Raw genomic sequence first — 17,967 nt, 5'->3', positions numbered from 1 at the left:
ACATCAAAGAAGAAAATGGTAATGTGTTGATTGGTGTCTTGTATGTTGATGACTTGATTTTCATTGGAAATGGAAATTTCCTAATTGGTGAGTTCAAAGAGGACATGAAAAATGAATTTGAAATGATAGATCTAGGTCTCTTGAAGTAATTTCTAGGCATAGAAGTAAAACAAATGCATGATGGCATCTTCACCTCTCAAGAAAAATATGCAAGGCAAATCTTGGAGAGATTCAAAATGCAGAATAGTAAGGCAGTCCCAACACCAATACTAGTAGGTCTAAAGTTGAGCAAGGAAGATTGCAACAAAAGTGTGAATCAAACACTATACAAAAGTATAGTTGAAAGTTTGATGTATTTGACTACAACTTGGCTAGACATAATGCATGCAGTATGTTTGATTTCCAGATTTATGGGAACACCAAAGGATTCCCATTGGCAAATGGGAAAGAGGTTCCTAAGGTATGTGAATGGTACCAAGGGATTTTGGATTTTGTATACTATAGAAAATGATTTCAAGTCGGTTGATTACATGAATAGTGATTGGGATAGAAGTATAGATGATAGGAAGAGCACTACCAGATACATGTTCCATATGGGATCAAGTACAATTTCATGGGCATCCAAGAAGCAACCTATTGTTGCTTATTCTATAGCAGAGGTTGAATACATAGCAGCAAATGTAGCAGTATGTCAAGCTATTTGGTTAACAAGGATCTTGATAGATTTGAATGAAAAGAAAGAGGATGGAGCCACAATTTATTGTGACAACATCTCCTCATTTGCATTGTCCAAGAATTTAATCTTCCATGGGAAATAGATATCAGATATCACTTCATCAAAGAGTTGGTGGAGAATGGAGAAATCAAAATGGCATTTTACGAGTTTGAGTAGTAGCTAGTAGACAATTTTACCAAGTCTTTAAGCATTGGAAGTTTTTGATGGGGACACAACCCAAGCACATAATGGACGCAACAGGAAAGCAAAAATTTTATTAACCATAAAAATATGCTAGTACACTTAGTGCATAGAAATAGACTCCAAAACATGCCCTATGGGCTTACAATAGCATAAATCTAGAGATAAATTCTTCTCCTAGTACCTTCTCTCAAACTCCACACCGAACTGCCTTTTACAATGCCACAAATGTTCTTAAATAGACCCCAAAGGGTTAAAGATTAAGAATACATTCTAGAAAGTGCTAGTTGGCACCCACTGACCAAATAGAAGGCTCCAGAAGTCACATTAGAAGTTGGCACAAAATTAGAAGAATCTAGAAATGGTAACCGAACTTCTGGGAGGCATAACTTTTGAACCGTAGCTCTGATTGACAAATCATTTACATTTCCAAAAAGCTCTTGAAGTTCTATATAGCCCTATGGACCAGATTTTCTCATCTCCCATTTTTTGGCCCTGTTCAAGGTCATTTAACTTTGAAGCATTCTTAAGATGTCTCCAGAGACCAAAAAACTGTGATAACTTTCAAACCGTGGGGCCTTTTGACCTGATTCTTTTTTTGGAATGCTCTAAATTACAATGACAATCATCTAACCAATTTACACCTTCTAGTTCACTAAAATGATGGCTCAATTACATACTCCTATTTTTCTAGCATTTACATGTATCCCAAGGTGATTTAAAACTCTAACCCAAAACACAAATAGTGGAACTATGAGAGTTGGAAGCTTTATTTGACCCAAATGGGTATCCAAAAATCAAAACACATGAAATAGAAACTAAGTCTAAGTACATTCTTTTTGGGTGACATAGGATTGCCCTTATACCTCTGGATGCTCCTGCATCAAACACCCATGGTAGATTGAAAAGTGACCCTGTCACTTTATGAATGGTAGAGGAAATCCCAAATGGGAAACCTCAGCTGCTGATATCCAAGTTGAGTCCTCTATCAACCATCCTTTCCACTTGACCAGATACTCTTCATACTGCCTATTCCTGGTACTCCTACCCACATGATTATCTAGAATGTCTTCTATCTCCTCCTCCTTAGAAGTAGGAATTGGACATGGCTCTAACATCAGGTCCTCATCTACACCATCATCATGATACTTTGTTAAGTCTACAATGTTGAAAATAAGAGAAATGTGAATTCCATTTGGAAACTCTACTTCATATGCATTTCCTGAGTCATGTTTCTTCAAAATTTTGTAGGGGCCAAATTTCTTCATCTTCAACTTGTTGTAAGTACCGGCTGGAAATCTTTCTTTTCTTAAGTGTACCATGACTAGATCCCCTACTTGGAACTCCTTATGTCTTCTCCTTTGATCAGCCCTAGCTTTATACTATTGGTTCATCTTGGTAATGTGTGCCTGGACCTGCTCATGTAGACACTTGATATGTTCAAAATATTCTTCAGCTTTAGCACTTGTCTTCTCCCCTTGCTCTATCTTCCTCAATTCTGGTGCAATCCTTGGGCTACTTCCATGTACAATTTGGAATGGTGATCTACTAGTACTCTTGTTTATAGAGTTATTGTAAGAAAACTTTGCTTGTGGTAGAATCAAATCCCATCCCTTGGGCTTATCCCCAACTAAACATCTCAGCAAATTGTCCAGACTTCTCTTTACCACTTCTATTTGGTCGTAAGTGTGTGGGTGATGTGTGGAACTAAATTTCAAGTCTGTTCTCAACTTCTTCCATAATGTTCTCCAGAAATACCCCACAAATTTAGTGTCTTTGTCAAAAACTATACTCTTTGGGAGGCCATGTAGTCTTACCACCTCTCTAAAAAACAAGTCTGTAATATGGATAACATCATGATTTTTGTGGCATGGAATGAAATGTGCCATTTTAGAGAACCTATCAACCACCACAAATATTGAGTCATTAACCCTTTGTGTCCTCAGCAATCCAAGAACAAAATCCATACTTATGTCCTCCCATGGCCTTGATGGAACAGGCAATGGCTGATATAGTCCAGTATTATGACTAAATCACTTGGCCACTTGACAAACTTAGTAATTATGTACAAACTTCTTTACATCCTATGACATTTGAGACCAAAAATAATGTTCTTTGAGAATGGCAATGGTCTTATCTTGAGCCAAATGTCCTGCCTTCTCCACTATGTTTCTCCTTAATCAGGTTTTCCCTCATGGAACTCCTTGGAATGGACAATTGACTACCCTTGAACAACATACCATCCTGAATCAAATAGTCTAGCCACTTGGTTCTATCTACAGCAATAGGCTCTTTACAAGCTTTTCATGCTTCAACAAAATCAAGATCCTCAGGGTATAGATTCTTGAGTTCATCAAACCCAACTACTTCAACCTGCATTACTGTAAGCAACAATTGTCTCCTACTTAGTGCATCTGTAGCCCTATTAGATTTTCCACTTCTATGCTTCAACACAAATGTATAGCTCTGCAAGTACTCTACCCACTTCATATGCCTCTGATTCAATTTACCTTGGCTATTTAGGTACTGTAATGCCTAGTGATTAGTACATAAAACAAATTCCTTTGGCAATAAATAATGCCTCCATTTCTTTAAGGCCTGAACTATTGCATAGAACTCTTGATCATAAACAGAATACTTCTTTTTCACATCATTCAATTTTTCACTAAAATATGCAATAGGCTTACCTTCTTGGCTTAATATAGCCCCAATAGTACTGCCACTAGCATCACAATCCACCTAGAATGCCTTTCTAAAATCTGGAAGTGCCAACACAGGTTGTTCTATCACCTTCTTCTTAAGCAATTCAAAACTTCTTGCAGCTACCGTAATCCATTTGAACTCTTTTCTATCCCCTCTTATTGTGTCAGTCAGGGGTGCACATATGCCACTGAAATTATTAATGAACTTCTTTTAAAAATGAACCAAACCATGAAATGATCTTACCTCAGTAGTAGACCTTGGAGTAGGCCATTCCAAGATGGCTTTTAAGTTCTATGGATCCATTTTGAGACCTTCAGGTGATATAACAAACCCCAAGTAGACTAACTCCCTTTTTGCAAAGATACACTTCTTTAGATTAATTAACAGTTTCTCTTCCCTTAACCTTTCAAGGGCACTACAAATATGCAATAAATGTTCTTCCAAAGTCTTGCTGAAAATTAAAATATCATCCAAATAGACAATAAAATTTTTTACCAAGAACTTCTTAAGTACCTCATTCATAAGCCGCAAGAAGGTGCTTGGGGCATTCGTCAATCCAAAGGGCATGACTAACCACTCATAAAGACCCTCCTTGGTGTTGAAGGCTATTTTCCACTCATCTCCTTCTCGAATCCATATTTGATGATAGCTACTCTTGAGATCTATCTTTATGAAGTATTGAGCTCCACTCAAGCAATCCATAAGATCATCCATTCTTGGCAAAGGAAACCGATACTTGATGGTTATCCTATTTATAGCTCGAGAGTCTGTACACATCCTCCACTCTCCATCCTTCTTTGGTGCCAGTACTGCAGGTACTGCACATGGACTCAGGCTCTCCTGAATCAAGCCCTTCCTTAATAGCTCCTGAACCTGTCTATTTAGCTCCTCAATTTCAGTAGGAGTCATCCTGTAAGTAGCCTTGTTAGGAAAACTAGCTCCTGGGATCAAATCTATCTGATGACTGATTTGCCTTACCGGTGGCAATCCTTTTGGAATATTATCAAAGATGATATCTGCAAAGTCACCTAGTAAATTTGAAACTTCAAGTGGTATTTCACTACTACCTTCTTTATCTTTCCTAGGGATCAAAGAATAGCACATACGTTGATGTTTCATGCCATCTAAAAACTTCCTTCCATCAACAAGACAAATCCTAGCACTGCTACATACCTTTTCACCTTCCTTTTTCATGGGCTTCATTTTGTGGTGAACTCCATCCTTTGTTAGAGAGTATGTGTTTGCATGACCATTATGTACTGCATGCCTATCAAACTGCCATGGTCTACCCAACAATAGATGAAAAACATCCATTGGAATAGCATTACAGAGAACTTCATCATGGTAACTCCCAATTTTGAACTTCACTAAACATTGTTCACTTACCAGGACCTTATGATCATCTTTCACCCAAGCAATCTGATAAGGCTGGGGGTTTTTCTCCCTCTTAAGCTTTAGCTTAGTGACAATCTCTTCTGATACCAAGTTATTAGTGCTACCACCATCAATGATCACATCACAACATTTATCCTCACACTTACACCTGGTACATAATAAACTCCTCCTTTTTCCTAGTTCAATCTCACCACTTAGTAGGACTCTTTCATTTACTAAAGTCTCTCCTCTTTTTGCATCCTCTGAATGTGATGATTGTGCATCCTCATCCACATGAGCAACCCTAGCTTGACCCTCAGCTCTCCTATTTTTCCTTCCTTGTTGTTGAGGGCATTCAAAGGCACGATGACCTTCTTCATTGCAATGGAAATAGGTACCACGAAAGCCTCCTCTTCCTTGTCCATGTCCTCTACCTCTTCCTCTCTGATTTTCAAAGTGTTGATCACAGGAGCAGTTGAAACCCTCATTCCTCTGGTTCCTACTAGTACCCACATCTTCATTTTTCTTTTGGGTTTCATTTTGGCCTCTAGATGACCTACCACTACCCCTTCCTCCTTGACCACACCCTCTTTGTCTCCCTCCAAAACTTTTATTTAGCTTCTCTACAACTCGTAGGAAAAATTGGTATGCCTCCTCAATGCTAGTCATTCTTACCAAACTTAATTCCTCCTAGATGTTAGGTCACAACCCATTGATATAACGAGTAACTTTCTCCTTATTTTCTTTTGCATGCCCTGCTCTAATCAAGAGTCAGTAAAACTCCTCCATATATTTTTGGACTGATTTTCTTGCTTGCTTTAACCCATGCATCTTCTTAAACAAATCAAGCTCATAATCAACAGGAATGAATTGCTTCTTCAATTTGTCCACCATACAATCCCACCTTGTGATCTTCTCCTTTCCTCTTCTATTTCTTTCCAATTGAACCTCTTGCCACTAGATTTTGGCATGGTATTTCAGTTTGGCTTTTGCAAACTTAACCCTATCTTGATCCCTAATATCCTCATACTCAAAGTACTCTTCCAGTTCATTGATCCAGTCGATCAACTCATTTGGTTTTAGATTTCCTGAAAATACACCCACATCAATTGTAGGTCTTTTCCAAAACTTAGTAATGGCCCTAAAAAGCCTTTCCTCTGCCTGATTTAGAACTTCCCCATCAAATTCCCCTTCTGGTTCAATTTCTTCTTCTTCATTGTCATCCTCACTTTCGTCACCTGCAACATCATTTGTTCCCTTACGGAGCTCCTCTTGCAATGCTTGGACCTACCTTTGGAGGGCTCTAACCTCCTTAGGATTAATAGCTCTTGCCCTTCCACCACGCTCTCTTCATAGAGGCATCTTCTTAACTCAAACCCACAACCACATAGTCCTGGTGAAAACTACCTCATAGTCGGCGCTCTGTCTACACACTTAGGAAAACTAGCTCTGATACCACTTGATGGGGACACAACCCAAGCATAGAATGGACACAACAGGAAATGGAAAATTTTTGTTAACTGTAAAAATATGCTAGTACACTTAGTGTAGAGAAACAGACTCTAAAACATGCCCTATGGGCTTACAATAGCATAAATCTGGAGATAAATTCTTCTCCTAGTACCTTCTCTCAAACTCCACTCTGAACAGCCTTTTACAATGGTAGAAATGTTCTTTAATAGACCCCTAAGGGTTGAGGATTAGGAATACATTCTAGAAAGTGCTAGTTGGCATCCACTAACCAAATAGAAGGCTCCAGAAGTCGCATTTGAAGTCGACACAAAATTAGAAGAATCTAGAAATGGTACAATCAAACTTTTGGGAGGCATAACTTTTGAACTGTAGCTCCGAATGACGAACTGTTTACATTTCTAAAAATATCTTGAAGTGCTCTATAGCCTTATGGACTAGATTCACTCATCCCCAATCTTTTAGCTCTGTTCGAGGTCATTTAATGCCCCTAACCTGACTTTGAAGCATTCTTAGGATGTCTCGAGAGACCAAAAAATTGCAATAACTTTCAAATCGTGGGGCCTTTTGACCTGATTCTTTTTTGGAACACTCTAAATTACAATGACAATGATTTGACCAATTTACACCTTCTAGTTCACCAAAATGATGGCTCAATTACATACTCCTATTTTTTCGACATTTACATGTATCCCAAGGTGATTAAAAACTCTAACCCAGAACACTAATAGTGGAACTATGAGAGTTGGAACCTTTATTTGACCCAAATGAGTATCCAGAAATGAAATCACATGAAACATAAACTAAGTCTAAGTACTTTTTTTTTGCATGACACAGGGTTACCCTTATACCTTTGGATGCTCCTGCATCACTTTTGTGCACCTAAGAGAGAGTCTTGGTGTAGTTGATTTGGATCAGAAGTGATCTTTGTTTGTTTGGCTTGGGACAAAGGGGGAGTGTTGAAATTTCTCATTTTTAATGGTTGCCCCTTGAGCCAAATGCCCACCTACCATCTAGGAGGCCTACAATAGTTAGAAAAATTGAATGCAGTAGGTGAGTTCAAATTTTAAAAAGGGGGGAAAAATAATTTGTGCAAGGAGACAAAAGGAATGAATCATTTTCATTTGACCAATTGAAGGAGTTAAAGAGTTGCATAGTAGAGTTGAGTAGAAGAAGGCACTGTATTAGCAAATCAAATTAGAGTTTAGAAGATAGAAGGAAGTTTCAATTTTTGTGTTTGGAGTTGCATGCATTGTATACTTTTGTCTTTCTATAAGTTCTTATTATTTTGACCTATGAAGTAGTGATTGCTCTGGGCATTTTTGTATGTAACCATTAGAGATATAAGTATAAAGTATAAAGTATAAAGTTTTATTAGTTTCAAGATTTTAGGGTTTTTTGGTTGAAGCTAAATAGTCTATCATATTTGAATAGAAAGCAAAATAGCATACAAATTCTTGTGTTTCTCTTCTTCTATTCATCATTGCATAGTATTTTATGCATTTGAGAAGTTCATATTTTAAAGCTTCATACTTCCACTCTCTATGTTTTAATGGTGGAAAATGTTCATACTAGAGGTTTTTAAAAAGGTCACTTGGTTTCTAAAAGATGTGTTGTCTTTGTTGAGTCCACCAAGTCTCCTTCTCTGCCCACACCGAGCTCAATCAGTTTCCTTTTGTTTATCAAGATTTCTCAGTATCTTCATTATCGAGCATCACCCAATACTGGTGATCAAGCTGACTCGACCTACACTATTGCCGAGTTGGCCTTGTGTGCCAAGTTCAGTTGGCTTCTTCATGTGCCAAGCTTACTCATCACTGTCTTCCTATCACTCAACACCCTCTTGTGCCAAGCATTTTTGTCACTCAACATTAGTTATTTCCAAGAAAAACTATTAGGGTTGTGATTTATTTTTCATAGTTAGTCAGGCAGTAGAAATGCTTGCATCAGAGCCACTATCAAATTCAATTGCCCCTTGTTGTATGTTTCATATTCAAAATTTAGAAAAAATTATGTCTCTTGAAGAAGATGAAAATGATTTAAATCAATCGCAACTACCTATAGCCTCCTTTAATCACTCAAAATCCCTTTCTATATAATAAAGTCCATCTTACAAGAAGGTTAAGAGGAAAACTACAAAGACTAGGGGTCAGAAACCTAACAGTGTTGAAGTTTTTGAGGAAATAGTAGTAGGGATACAGTCCACATTAGTATGAGACCAACATGGAGAATAGAGGGTTCTCCATGTCATCAATGGATATGACCTCTTGGAATGTTAGATGTTTAAACACCTTTAACAAAAGGAATAGAATCAAGAAACAACTTGATTCTATTGAGGCATATATTTTTATAATACATGAGACTAAACTGTCTACTAAAATGTATGCTAAAATAATTAATAAATGGACACCTTGGAAGTCTACAAACATGCAAGGTATGGGAGCTTCAGGAGGTCTCCTTACCCTCTATAATCCTAAGATTGTACATGGCCATGTGATTTTGTAGGATCACAACTAGCAATTAGTGAAGATGGAAAATTTTTATTTATCATTCTTGTTGCTAAATTTTTATGGCCCATAATCCACCTTGGATAAGAGGAACTTGTGGATAAAGTTATCATAAATTATTCAACAAGATGAAGATCAAAGAATCATAGTTGGTGAAGATTTTAATGAAATTCTATCTCATGCTAACAAGAAGGGGGGTATCTATCCTCATCGAAAAATTATTCATCATTTCTAAAATAAGGTGGGGTGACCCATTATCCCTAGTCCTCTTCACTATCATGGAATATGCATTTAGTAGGAGCATTTCTAGAGACTATGATAATGGTCTCTGGCAAGGGGAACACATTTAGGTACATCCATGTCAGTAACCCACTCATTTTTGTAGATGATACTCTCCTATTTGGTAAGTCTTCACTTATACAAGCCAAGTAATTAAAGTAGTCCTTGAATTTGTGTACTCTAGTTTCAAGCCAAAAGATCAATGCCAATAAATTAAAATGTTTTTCTTCAACACCAACACAATCGTATATAAAAATATTCTTAAGATCTTTGGCTTTTTAGTTGAGATATTGCCCTCTACTTACCTAAAGATTCCCTTCTTTGTGGGGGCCAACAAAGTTGTCTATTGGTCTTCTATGGTGTAAAGAATAAAGGACAAGACATCAACTTGGAAGGTTAGATGGTTGTCATTATCTAGGAAAAGTATGCTCATTAAATTAGTTCTATATGCTATTCCCAACTACTTTATGTCAGTCCTTGAAGCCCTTGCAAAAATCATCCAAGAGATAGAGAAACTTATTCGAGATTCCTTTTGGAAAAGTAACATGACCAAAAATAAGAAGATTCCTCTCATCTCTCTAGAAAACATGGCTTAAGAGAAAAATCATGGGGGAATTGGATTGCATAATCTTTCCCATAGAAACAAAGATTTTGGGGGAAAGCTTATTTGGAAAATGTACACCAAGCCTCAATCTAAATGGTGCCAAATTTTACAGGAGAAATATTTGGAGGATAGGAATACTTCCTAAATATTTTCCATTCTTGACCCTCCTAAGGGATCAACAATATGGAACTGCATGGTTAATTTTAGAGATCTTGCTACCAAGTACATATCTTGGGAAGTAAACAATGATTGTAGTGTCAAATTTTGGTCAAACTCTTGGGATGACCTCCATCCACTCTCCTAGTTAGCTCAACCTAAAGAAGTCATGACCATTTCGACCAACCATTGGGTATCTAATCTATTGCACTATGTATTGGTTATGGAAATCTTCTTAGGAAAATTTATATGGAGGGACCCATCAACACTTCCCCTAAATGATTTCCAATCAATCTCTCTCCTTACTAATTTTTTAATAATGGTCTATTTTCTTATCGAACTAGGAGGACAAACTGATTTGGGTACCCTCTAAAGATGGAAAGTACTTGATTAAGGAAGGATATAGGGCTCTTTAGCAGATTGAAAACAATAATAAAAAGAGTAGAGGACTTTTTTTTTTCTGTTGGAACCCCATATTTCTCCTAATGCGGGAAGCTTTTCTTGGTTATCCCTCTAGAAGAAAATATTAACAAGTGACAAACTCTCAAAGTTTGGTTATCCCTTAGGAAGAAAATATTAACAAGTGACCATCTATTGATCAATTTCAAATTTGCACATTCATGTTGGTTTTTTGTCCTCAACAAACTTAATGTGTTCATATCCCTCCCAAACAAGGTTTAGGATTTGTTTGAATTTGGCCCCTGTTGTTCACTACCTCCACATTCACTTGCCTTTGGAAATGTATACCTTTATCAGTTGTTTGGGCTATCTAGTTAGAACGAAATAAAAGAATTTTTAGGAAAGATGTGTCTTCCATTGATTGGGTTATTGAAATGCAATTGCTATTTTTCTCACTAGGACAAGATGATTTTAAAAGAATGGAAATGCATTTTCATACCACTTGGATTAGTTACAAAATGGAGATGCATTCATGCCAAAGATAGATTCATTATCAAGTGGCATGCCCCTCTTAGAGATTTTGTCAAAATCAACTTTGAAAAAACATTAAGGGCCAACCCTAGAATTTAAGATATTGGAGTTTGTAGTAGACATTGGTTAGGCAATCTATTGGTAGTTAAGGTAGATCCCATTAATCTAGAGACAAACAACATCACAAAGGCTCATGCACTCTTACAAGGATTGACTTTGGCAAAGAAGGGAGGTTATTATAAAGTTGAAATTGAAGGGGATTCCTTAGTTATAATTAATACATACATGACTAGGCTCATTCACAATTGGTAGTACATTATATTATGAATTAGATATGACAATTGCTTCAATCTTTTTAGGATACTCGCATAACACACATGCTAAGAGAAAGCAACAAGGTGGTTGACTGCTTATCAAATCATGGATGTGATGAAAATTTAATTGAGTTTTTTCAGAAAACCATATCTCAAACTTGATTCCCAAATTGAAATACATTCTAAACTAGTTTAAATCTGCCTATAAGAGCTCATCAACTATTACAGCTCCTCACTTATCAAACTATTCACAAAATATATAGCTTGACTGGTCTTGTGAAAAACATCCATCCTCAACTAGTTGATGCCTCATTAGATATTTTCTCTATCTTCTCTCTCTTTCAATGTTGTAATTTAGAAAGGGTACTGGGTTTTCTTCCTATAGAGCCCTTGAATTGGGGTATATATATAAAATAGTGGTTCACCCACTTTTATTTAATTTTATTTTTTCATCTTCCCAAAACTCTCTATATGAAACCCTTTATAGAATTAAATATTCAATTGTCAATCAGATAACTATAATCTAATAGCTCTAATTTGTTTATTTTAAATTCCAAAACGCCACATGGACATATATGAATTTATTTTATTTTTGTTTTCACAATTTATACTTTATGTTATAATAAATTTTAATCCAACTTTTAATAATTTAAATAATATTGAATTTATAAATAAGTTAAAAAACTAATTACTCTTTTAAAAATTTGTATATTAAAATATAATTTATTAAAATTTCTTTCATAGACAGGCCACCACATAATTATGCTTATAGATTCATATTGCTACATTAAAAAGAGTCTATTAACATATATATTATATTCTCACACTAAACAGCAAAGCTAGAGGCATTTTATTCTGAGTGTTTCCTCATCAAATCCCAACAAAATGGGTTATACCATGAATGCGCTTTCAACATCATTTTAGTTAGTAGTACTGTGAATATCTGAACTTTGTATTATTGCGTAGATGCTTAGCAACATGAATGGACAATAATCACTGGAATGTCAGCTTAACAGATACTTTTACAATTTTAATATTTTCTAAGACCACTTGCACATATGAAAAGAACGTTCTATAAATTCCAGAACAATAATATATTTCAAAAAAATACTTGGTAGAATCTATTGCCTTGTAACATATTAATCCATGTAGCTATGAACAGTTAAATGAAGTCTCAGAATTGTGTTTGCAAAACAAATAGTTATGAATAGTTTTTAATATTCTAATTACGTACCATGACATTTTTCTTTTCGACATTTTGCTGGCCTGGAAAAGGCATTATGGCCCCCATGGTATCTTTACTAAAAGAACCTATTCTTAAAGCAATTCATTATTGCATGTTACTTTCATGATATGGATTGTTTCCGTTACTACTGCTTCTATATATATCGCATTATTTGCTTTGCTATTTCTCAATGCTTTGGTAGGATTATCTCTATATTTGAATTCAACATTGTGGAAAGAATGAAGAGGGCAATGGACGCAGTCCAGAAGAGAATTTGAAACTATTTTGTAAATTATTCTTCTTATTATCTTTGCATTACTATAAAGCTCTCCACTATAAATTCCTCTGCATTGTTATAGTTTTGTATATTTCCAAAGATCTCTTTAATAGTGGTTAAATTAATTTTAAATTGTTGACTGCGGAGATTGAACCACTTATAGAAGACCAAAGTATGTATTTTTTATTTATATCTATTTCTTAAAATCAAAGTGATATTAGAACATAGTACTTGACTTGCACTTCATTAGCTTTTTAATCACTTCTGTTTATATTATGATGAAAGCTCTTCCTTAATGAATCACCTATGGCTGCCTCTTAATGGCGATCACAAGGACATCTACTGAATTGAGATTCCTGGAAGTTATAAACTTTTTTCCTGCTGTTTTATTTGATCAAAATTTCAAAGTAATTTCAACTGGGATTTGATGTTGCTGTTATGTTATATTCCTCCTCAGTTCTAAATATTTCTCTAATTAAATTTAAATTTTAACTATGCTGAATTTTTTAGATATATTGTAATTTGTTTTCCATCACAATCTTCCTTCAATGCACATTTATAAATAAATAGTCATATATATTATATATTTATAGATATAGAATCAGACTTAGGTTTAAGATTAAGATCTTAAACTTAATTTAATGTATGGTTTATTGTCCAATATGGTTTATAAGGGATTATGGTTTATAAAATGGTGTTTATATGTTACTAAAATAATATCATAAAAAATAGTAAAAGTTATTGAAACAACAGTTTTCTAAAATAATTTAATTTCTTTAGTAATTGGATAGAAACTGGCATAAAAAATGCATTCAATAGACATTTTCAATTGGAAAAGTGTGAGACCATATATAACTTAGAATAAATTTACCTAGATCAAATGTTTGAATAAAATCAATTTTTGGATAGAAATATTCAAATTTAGTCATTCTAATAAGTTAGCCTGAAAGGTGACACAACTGTGTACTTTTACCCAAGAAAATATTTTCAACACAATATGAACAAGGAACCTAGGTTGTGTCGTTTCCCCCTTTCACCCATGATTGTTCCTCTCCAATGAAATCCCTATGCTCCAATTCACTGACACCTCACGAAATCCCTCCAATCTTCCCACCAATCCTTTTGAGAAGAAAATGTGTGATCTGCATTTGTTTCACCTATTCCAAAATAAAACCCCTTCTCTCTCTTAATAGGTTTCACTAGTTAATATCTCATGCAGATGATTTTGTCTCCAAGATAGCCTTTCCATCTATGGTGTAGACTTGGAAGCTAAAATAGAAGGTAAGAAATGATAAATCAATTAATCAGTTACATGGTAAGATTTTTAGATTGCATATAAGAAACCATAAATAAATAGAATTTGTAGATTGAGCATATACAAACAAGATCCTTTACCTGAATCTAGAAAACAAAGGAATCTAGTGATTACAATGGTTGTAAGTTTGAGTCTCCAATCCTTTCTTCAAAACATTTTAGCTCTCCTACCCAATGCTTGTGTCCCCTTTTCAAGATTCGGCAGTGCTTGTCTAACAATAATTCTTTCCTCTATGTAACTGACCCAATACACAAAAACCATAACTAATTATTTATTTGTAAATTTTTTCTTTCAAAAATATAAATTTTAAAAAATAAAAAATTACAGTGAAAAATTGTTGCACGAATTTAGGGGGGGTCTCTTATGAGCCTGAAGTAGCCTCTTGGCTAGTTATCAATCTACATATAGATAATTTATTTTAACAGAAAAATAATATTTTACTTATATAATTCCACTAATTCAACAATTAGTAGTAATATTACTTAACAATCTATAGAATAAATTAACATTCCACTTAAATATCCTTAGATTTATTTTCAAACAATTCATAGTGATATAAGTTAATACTATATCTAAACATCATTTTTTTAATTGTTTAATAATTCAAAATAATATAAATTAACATTCTATTTAAAATTACTTAATTTTGGAATGATCAACAGTAATATAAATTCACACTTCACACAAAATCATTTCATTTAATTATCAAAAAACCATAATCATATATATTACCATTTTACTTCAACATCATTAGATCTATTGACTAAACAATTAATAGTGATATAGATTAATACTCTACCAAAACATCATTCTATTTTTGTACCAAAGTATCATCCCATTTTCTAACCAAACAATGAATATTAATTTCACACTTCCTCATAAATGATTTCTATTTTTGAAAAGAATTAGTTATGATCACTATGTAAAATCATCTCAAATATGAGTAAGTCCTTTGATTTAGAAATCCAACAATTGATAGAAACAAAAATTCACGCTCTACCTATACATGATCTAATCTAATATTTATTTTTACACAAATATCTCAATATACATAGATATGTACATCACTACCTTTATATAGCAGATAATAATATCACGAGGTAATATAAATCTAAACTAGAAGCTTCCTTTGACTAAGCAACCACATGCAGGGGGTCTCTCATGAGATTTGATCTCCTCAATCAAATTCACCTATGTTTCAAACCTAGCCCAAATGGGTCTCCTTGAAGTGTTTAAACCTTAGTGGAATCTAATTTAATATCCAAAAAAATCAATAGTAATATAAATTAGAATTAAACTTCAAAGAGTTTATTGACCAAAACATCTATAGTACTATATTCTGTATATATTTAGACATCATCCTACTCATTCTTTCCATTTGTAGCCTCTTGTCTTTAAGGGGCTAATTTTTTGTGGTTTGTCCTCTGTCTTTGAGTTGGTCCTATTTTACTTTGTCCCACTCTTTCTAGTGAGTAGTCTTGAATATATTTAGTCTTTGGGTTTCAAGCCCCTTTCTTATCTAATTTGTAGAGGTTTTGAAGGCATCTTCAAAACATATTTTCACCTAATCAAAAACTAATTAATAATATATTTATACATTATTCAATTTACCAATCAAATAATAAATGATAATATAAATTAACAAATTATTGTTAATTGAACCATTAGATATAATTTAATTTAAGCTCTACCTAAATATCATAGAATCTAAATAGTCAAACAATCAATTGTAGTGTGTGTGTGTGTGTGTGTGTGTGTGTGTGTGTGTGTGTGTGTGTGTGTGTGTGTGTGTGTGTGTGTGTGCGCGCGTGCATGTGCACATGTACACATTATTAAGCTTCTTCATATAACAATCAATAATAATATAGATTAATAAATTTAGCTACTGAACAATTAGTAATAATTTACCCTTTCTTATGAAGTACTTCTAGCTCTACAACAAATTAATAGGAATAACCATAAAAAACTATCCAAAAATAATTGAAAATAAAAAATAAAAATTTCCTATCTACTTGTACATACAAAAATAGTGAGTTTTACTATATTCTAGATAGTAATATAGATATTGTTCCTAAATAGCATGAACTTATTACTAAATATGTTTCATTGTAATGTATAGAGAACAAGGGCCACATAGTGGCTAGTACTTGCCAATGTATACATTAGTAGTATAGTAATAATATAATTTCCTTTCTTTAATAATTGCAATCAACGTTATGTACAAGATAAATTTTGTCATAAATTAATATAGTGTTAAATAATTAAATATTTTATATATTTTTATAATTTTTTAAATTAATTTATCTATTTATTAAACATTAGCTTAAAATCTAAACTAATTACTCTTCTATATTTTAATTTTACAATTAGTGATAAAATATTATAGAAATAGATACGAAATAAAACTTATTAAATTTATATATTAATATTTTATTTTTAATCATTAAATAAAATATGAAATGACATTTAAGAATAATAATTTAGTTCTATTATTAAAAATATTAAAATATATGTAAAATATTTATAATAATATTTACTACTTCTAATATAAAGATAATAATATTTTTGTAGCTACAACTTTTTCAAACCTTTTATCATTGTATTATTAAAAAAGTATTTTAAATTTTCTAAACATTTTATTGAGGAATTGTAAAAGAATAGTTCAACTTATAGTGAAGTAATAAAAGAAGATAATTGTTAAGATCTATTTGGTAGTGAATAACAATTAATTTTTAAAAAAAATTGGTTAGTATCAATCCAAATGAAGGGGCCAAAGAGAAAGTAAATTTGAGTGATGAAAAGTGAATATGACAAATATGATGCAAAGCACATCCACATTTTTTAAAATTCTTATTATTACTTGCTCGTAGGCTAAGTACTATTGTATCACTTTCTGAATAGCACTATGTAACTTGTGATTAAAATTTAAATCTATCAACAATTAAAAGCTTCCATTTCTCTTATTTCTTATACACTTTACATTCTATATCATGAAATTTATTATTTTTAAGTTTATATTATTAACAAATTACTTACTTCTCATTTGATTGGTTAGATTGTTTGAGGTCTTATTGCAGAGAGTTTTAAGGCTTTGTTCATATTGTATGATTTTCATATAAAAATAATTAAATATTTTTTTAAATTTCTTTGAAAGTTGGAAACTAATAAATACTTTCATTAAATTGTTTACTTTTTTATTAGTCTACAAGATATTTTCTCAACATATTATAGTAATATTAATAATAAAAATAAAAATAAAAATATTAAAAAAATCTATTATAATATAACATATTTTTATTTTAAAGAATTTATTTTATTGTATATTAATTATGTATGAATAAATATTTAAGTAAAAACAATCTAGGGATATATTATAGTTTACATTGAATTTATTATAATAATGTTCCATGTACATAATAATAATTTAATTATATTTTAAGTTACAATAAAATCAATTGATAATAGTTTCTCATAATATTTTCACAAGTTATATTTAAAACATATTCATAATTATATAATTTTTTATTATATAAAATTATAGAAATAAAATTCTTAAATACCATTTAAACTAAATTAAAAATCTATAATACTTATATTTATATCTTTAATTTCTTATTATCATTATATAGAGTAAATATATAATTATATATTAAATATAATTTCATTAATAAGATGTCATACATTAATTAAATTAAAGTTAAAGTTATATTTTAATTAATTACTAAATAATTGATACTTTCATTAAAAATATAATAATTAACAAATAATATATTATTATTTCTACTTTATCTTTTACTATAGGCAAGTACTAAGCCACTATGTGGCACTTGTTAACTTTTCCTTCAATTATGAATGTTGAAGAATATATATAGTTGGTTGAGACAAGTTTACAAAATT

The sequence above is a fragment of the Cupressus sempervirens genome, chromosome 6 (assembly GCF_028749045.1).
Source record: "Cupressus sempervirens isolate cs-2001-9-10 chromosome 6, ASM2874904v1, whole genome shotgun sequence".
Classification (NCBI taxonomy): domain Eukaryota; kingdom Viridiplantae; phylum Streptophyta; class Pinopsida; order Cupressales; family Cupressaceae; genus Cupressus; species Cupressus sempervirens.
This window is presented reverse-complemented; position numbering follows the sequence as displayed.